The 6823-nt window shown below is 37.9% G+C and overlaps 1 long non-coding RNA gene across 1 annotated transcript; it reads left to right on the plus strand.

The window, feature by feature from the left end:
• The first annotated feature begins 1525 nt into the window (after positions 1 to 1525).
• LOC144259337 (uncharacterized) lies at positions 1526 to 3825 on the plus strand. Its single transcript, XR_013344836.1, has 3 exons — positions 1526 to 1562; positions 2750 to 2864; positions 3389 to 3825. It is a non-coding gene; the product is annotated as an uncharacterized LOC144259337 (long non-coding RNA).
• Positions 3826 to 6823: the final 2998 nt, after the last annotated feature.

Genomic DNA, 6823 nt, shown 5'->3' on the forward strand with positions numbered 1-6823 from the left:
GGGGGATGGACTGTGGAGGCATTTGGCACCCATAAGCCTTCTGCATGTAGACAGGCCTCCCCATGCATGGCTGTGTGGAGGGGGATCCAGGCCCTTTTTTACTAAATGGTGTGGGGGGGGCACATGGCCCCCTTTTTTGTGTGCATCATGCAAGTGAGTTGCGTAAATTGTCTCCATAGCATACATTACTAGCAGATTAAATCTCCCATCAGGCAAACACTGGCTAACTTTGCGGGTAAGAAAGAAGAGTCTGTCAGAGGGTATTTGTTGCCATGAAAAGGTTGGGTTTTGATGGAAAGTATGACGAACTTGGTTGAGGACCCATTAGCTCTGTGCTCCCTTCCTAGCATAGGTTCCTTTTTAAAATCAATGGCCAGCCTAAATTTATTTTTGTCAAACAAGGGCTTAGTTTTAATAAAAACATTACATTTAAAATTGCAGCCTTCTTAATATACATTGGAAACAAGGGATTCTTTTATAAAAGTAGTTACAAAGCATCCTCTGTTTGTCCATCTATGGCCTTTCTAATACGGCTGTTTTATGTAGGCAGTCTATGGGAAAGCATTAACACTAAGCCATGATTTCTCTTCAAATAAGGAACTATGGTGGTGTATACGTTGGTCTGCCATCAGAGGCTGCTACCATGGCTCCCAGTCAGAAAAGGACTGAACCTAAAGGTACTTGTAGATTGCTTTCTCCATTCATTTTAATCTTTTAAAATATATATGTTATTTCAGTAAGACTGACCAGCATAGGGAGCAATTTAATTGCATTTACAGGAATTATTTACAGTAGCTATGGTCATTGTTCTCATTTGTTTAAATTTCCATCCACCTACTGTAGTAATCATAAAGCAACAATCTGCTTCTGACCATGATATGCAGTATTTTGTCTCTCATGAGTAACTTTAATATAATTTTTCAGTGTTTTTAGTGGTATTCAGTGTAAACACCTCACAGGATTAAGAGGCTGTGATATATATTTATAGAGTTTTAGTGCTTTTTATAGTTCTGAATGTATTTACTTAAATTGTGCTTTATTCCAACAATAGCAAGACAGTGAATGCTTGATTTCAGATTTAGTTCTGTTCTGTCTATCTTATGCTGAACCCATCACAATTTTATACTTTTTCTTGAGGCAGGGAGAACATGTATTAGCTTTAAAGATTCTTGCTTGATAACAAGAGAATGATATGACATACTTTATATATATATATATACACACACACACGCACGCATACACACACACACACACACACACACTGTTTTTTTAAGTATAAAAATATAAGATAGATACTTACATAAAGTATCTTATATTTGTATACTTAATAAAACAGTGTCTGTGTTGTGACACATGGGGCTCTGATCCCTGATTGGGGAGGTCTAGATGCGACCACTATACAAGCAGATAATAATAAATTCAGTTGATATAGAAAATGAATAACCTGTTGCATTGTATTACATTCCATGGTGTTTAAAATTAATAATATACTATATTTTAACTATATGCCTTTCCTTTTAAGATTAGAGGAAAATAATACACCAAGATTCAATCATCAGGAGGTACAGTATGATTTAACAAATTTTATATGTGTAGAATTTATTACTAAAAAGAAAAGAATTCAAATAACCACATTTCTTATGTTGCTATCACGTGTTTTCGGACTTACTTTACAGTACTGACAACGCCATTATAAATGTATTGGCTGAAATAAGTTCTGATCTTGTAGTGTTACTGAGAGCCTCTGGTGAGAAGCTGTGTGCCCTCAGTTCCCATTTACTCTAATGAGAGTAAAGGTGCTCAGCACTTGGTAGACTCAGGCCAGTAGACTTGAAGAAGGTTTTAATGGAAGCAGGTCATTTGCGATTACAGTACTTATTTTCAGATTTAGCACAAATGCAAGGGCCAGGGCATGGTTTGGCACCAAATATAGAAAACAGGTGAGGTATTAGACTATTTCCATGGAGCTGTCTTAATAATATATAAGATATCTATGGCTTGATCCTCCAAGATACTGAATAGAGATGGTAAAAAAAAAAAAGGGGGGGGGGAGTTCCCCACAGAAAATTTTGGTGAAAAAGGAAAAAAAAATTTCATTTAAATTTTCCATGGGAAATTTAGATGTTTCAGTGGGAATTCAAAGTTTCAAACGTTTAATTTGAAAAAAACAAAATATTTTAGTTTAGTGATGGGTTTTTCAAAATAATAATAAAATTTCCATAGAAATTTCCATAGAAAGCAGACACTTTAGTTTAATCAAAAATCCAGTTTTTCCACCAAAAAAACAGTTCAAATGGAAAAGTTTTGAGCAGTGTTAAGCATTTTGGCTGCAATCCAGTAAAGCACTTAAGCACATGGTTAGTTAAAGCATGTGCATGGTCCCTTTGGCTTCATTGGGACTACTCATATACTTAAAAGTATATTTCTTGAAGTTGGATCCTTTTCCCATTCAACCCAATGGAAGAACTGCCATTGACTTGAATGGTGCAGGATCAAGCCCTTGCTTGCTGAATCAGTGCCTCATGTTGGGAATACTTACACATGTGCAACTTTACACGTGTGAAGCGTCCCATTGAACTCTACAGGACTGCTCACAAACACTTTGGTTTGCAGTATCTGGGCGCTGAAGCCCCTACTGCATTTCTAACAAAGACATAGTTAATATTTAACAGATTCTGTGTAAAAAGTGCTAATGTCTCATCGTATCATTATATCAGTCCATCTAAAACTATTTTTTTCTTTGAATCAGTCCTTTGCATAGATCACTCATCTAAACTTAAGGGACAGCTGTCTTTCTGCTGAAGATTTTTATATGTCCAACCAGCAAGAAAGTTCAAAGCACCAAAAATCTTAATTGTTGCAAGGTACAACTACGGGTAAAGTTTAATGGTACAGTATGGAATCAATTGGATTGTGATGGTTGCATTATGGAACCTTCTGCTGTCCTCCAGTGAAAAATGAATTAATGAACTTATGGTGGCTATTTCTGCACAAGAGCTAATTTGACAATCTGCAGCATATTTTCTCCAACAATTTTTGATAGTTTTTATATAAGAAAATCATTGCTACTTGTTCACTTAATAGTTCCTATGGTAGGTTACTGAAAAATAATTATTAATTTACTTCAGAGTAATATATTTGACATTTGCATCTTTTAGCACAGCTGCAGATTTTAAGGATATTTTTGCTGTGAGTAGGATAGCGGGGCATAAGGTCATCAGATTGTTATAGGTGTCACTTTTATACAGTGAACCAACTATTGACATTTAATTTTCACCTTTTAAAAATATATTATTGTTCAAGGAAATTTATTTACATAGGAATAATGTACTTCATTGCAATATTTTTCAATGGAATGCTAATTTTTGCCTGTCATTATTTCTTTCAGATTTATTTCTTCACAAAGCATTAAAGGAAAAATATAACTACTGCCTAACCATATTATTGTGTTATGTCTTCCATTTTATGTAATATCATAATGATATTTTCTCATACAAAGATGATAGTGATGATGTTGCCAGAGATAGCTGGACTAAACCTCAAATCTGCACATTCCTAAACTCTAGAGAGGAGTTTTGATTAGTCTTCAAGTTTTGTACCTCAAGTTTGTCTCTGAGCATTTCAGTATGTATGGTAAATTGCAATAGGGTAAATGTTCTGTTACTTCTGTATACTGTAGGGTTTAATGATGGATGGGTCATTAAAAACCCATTAACTTCATAACTACTGAAAGTTTCCCACAAAACACCAAACTAATTGTACATTTCCACATGGCTGAAAGTGATTTTAAATGATTAAAGCATTTTGCATAATTCTTTAGTCAAGTTCTTTTTCTAACAGGACATAATATGGCATACATCCAAAAAGCCAACCTTTTAATATGTTTCAATAAAGTAAAGACTGCTTTTAAAAACAAAAAACAAAACAGGAACATTTGGACATCCAGAAGTAAGCTATTAAGAGCTATACCATATACTCAGTCATCATGTGCAAATTCCCACTGATTTAACCAAAACGTATGAAGGTCAGTATATGACAATGCTTTTTGAATCACAACAATTTACAGCACTTAGCTGTAAAGTACACAGTAATTTGTTGGGAGACAGGCCTGAAAAAAAAAGGAATTTTTGAAAGGATTCCATGCTTCCACCCACACCCTCCCACCCCAGAACAGCTAAATGTTATTTGTGTTTACTACCTTCCTCTTCTGTATCAACATTTTTTCCATCCTCCCAAAGGCAAAAAAAGTCACTCATTTGAGCTCTTTGCTCTATAGTAAACAGTCAGTAGGTTTTGGAGGGTTAAAAATAGAATTGTAATAATAAATGTCTGGAAAAGTAAATTACATCTTCTTACTTACAAGCTGAAGAAAGTTTCCTGTTGAGAACTCTAACAACACTTGATAAAAGAAAAGAAAAGGAGTACTTGTGGCACTTTAGATGCATCCGATGAAGTGAGCTGTAGTTCACGAAAGCTTATGCTCAAATAAATTTGTTAGTCTCTAAGGTGCCACAAGTCCTCCTTTTATTTTTGCAAATACAGACTATCATGGCTGCTACTTTGTAACACTTGATAAGAAACTTTCTTATCTTCTCATTACTGGTTTAATATATGGATATAGCTATTACATCACCTGTTACATAAGGATTTCTATTATTTAAGCAGCTTGGGCAACACCAGATTTGTTCAGATGGCCGAGAACAATTAGGCCCATTTCTGACCTTGATCATGAATGCCTTTCCTGACGGAGGAAATCTGCCAATCAGCCTGAAGCACACAATAGTTCAGCCAGTGCTCTAGAAGCCATCACTGGATGCCAGTAACTTCATTAACTACTAGCCCATCTCCATCCTGTTTCTGGGAAGAATCTTCAAGAGAATGGAGACAACTAAATTCCATCAGCACTTGTCTTATACCAGCATCCTAGACCACACACATGGCTCAGAAAAGGAGACAGGGATAAACTCTTCTTGGGAGAGTCAAGTATCAGAAGGGTAGCCGTGTTAGTCTGGATCTGTAAAAGCGGCAAAGAGTCCTGTGGCACCTTATAGATGAACAGATGTATTGGAGCATGCATCTACATGCATCCAATGAAGTGGGTATTCACCCACGAAAGCTTATGCTCCAATATGTCTGTCAGTCTAGAAGATGCCACAGGACTCTTTGTTGTTTCTTGGGAGAGTGATATTTATGGGACAATATCATCATATGTGTTTCTGTTGCTATATGTTACCATTTCCTGTTTTCATATGTTGTTTAATTTGGGGTTTTTTCAGATCCTCTCAGGAGGCATTCAGTTCAGCTCCTCACAGGATCAGCCCCTTGGGGATCCGGCCTCTGAATATTGAGGAGTTTTCTTTGTTTCTTATTGTTTTTGTTTCTCTCCATCTTTTTTTCTTCACAGCTTATTGACCAACTGCCAAATGCTTCAGTATGGTTGCACAGAACTTCAGCTGGAGTAATTCAAAGGAGCTACACCAGTTTACACCAGCTGAGGATCTGGGTGTATGTCCTTTAATTTGAATTGCAAGTTTCTTCTTTCACTTTTCCAAAGACCTGTACATCTAGGAACTGTGCTATTATAGAATGTTCCTTTTGAAAGACATAAAACTGAGGTTCTTAATGTTTGTAACAGTGATTTAAAGATCTAATGGTGCCTTTTGCAAGAACAGATGAGTTAACCAATTCTCCTGGCTAAATACCAATTTAGGGAAGTGCATTCTGTCCCATCAACATTCCTCCTGCAGTTTCAGTTGGATAAAATATTTCACTTTGCTTTCTCTCCTAAACTGTTGTATATGTTGCTGTATGCCGTTAAAGAGCTGCTGTTTTTTTAAAAAAATAATTACTTCTTTTATTAACAATATCTTAGAGCAGTGGTTCTCAAAGCCGCCGCTTGTTCAGGGAAAGCCCCTGGCGGGCCAGACCGGTTTGTTTACCTGCCGTGCCCGCAGGTTTGGCCGATCGCGGCTCCCACTCACCACGGTTCGCCGCTCCAGGCCAATGGGGGCTGCGGAAAGCAGCACGGGCCAAGGGACATGCTGGCTGCCCTTCCCGCAGCCCCCATTGGCCTGGAGCGGCGAACTGCAGCCAGTGGGAGCTGCAGTCGGCCGAACCTGCAGGCGCATCAGGTAAACAAACCGGTCCGGCCCGCCAGGGGCTTTCCCTGAACAAGCGGCGGACAGGCTTTGAGAACCACTATCTTAGATCACTGTAAAATTTACATGGCACTTTATATTCATATAGAAGACATATTCCCAGCGCTGAAGTTTTCCATCTCAGGGTGATTTAAAGAAAAAAAACGTTAGAAGTTAAGTTTAGAAGAACAAAATCTAAAGAGACTTGTCGTGCTCATTTGCAGAGAAAAACACTCTGAACAATTTGTAGCTACAGTGCAACGTTCTCTGGTCAAAAACATATACCCATAATTAGTCCAGTCAGTCCACAGTTCAGGAGTTCTCCCAGATTCCTTGCTAACACAGAGGGTATGTTTACACTGCAGCTAGAGATGTAATTCCCAGTTTGGGTAAATGTACACGCACTAGCTTTGATGGAGCTAGCATACTAAAAATAGCGATTCAGGTGGCAGGTTGGGGAAATACAATCCCAGCCGAGACTCTAGGTAAGTCCTTGGGTGGCTAGTCCACACCGCTGTCCACAATGCCACAGCTCTGCTGCTATTTTTAGCACGCTAGCTTGATGAAAGCGAGTGCGTGTACATTTACCAAAACTGGAAATTACATCTCCAGGGTTAGTGTGGACCTACTCTCCAATCTCAGGTCCCTGAGTAATGCATCCTACTATCTCCAGCTGCCTAGGACAC

This window comes from Eretmochelys imbricata, chromosome 1 (assembly GCF_965152235.1).
Source record: "Eretmochelys imbricata isolate rEreImb1 chromosome 1, rEreImb1.hap1, whole genome shotgun sequence".
In the NCBI taxonomy this organism is placed as follows: Eukaryota; Metazoa; Chordata; order Testudines; family Cheloniidae; genus Eretmochelys; species Eretmochelys imbricata.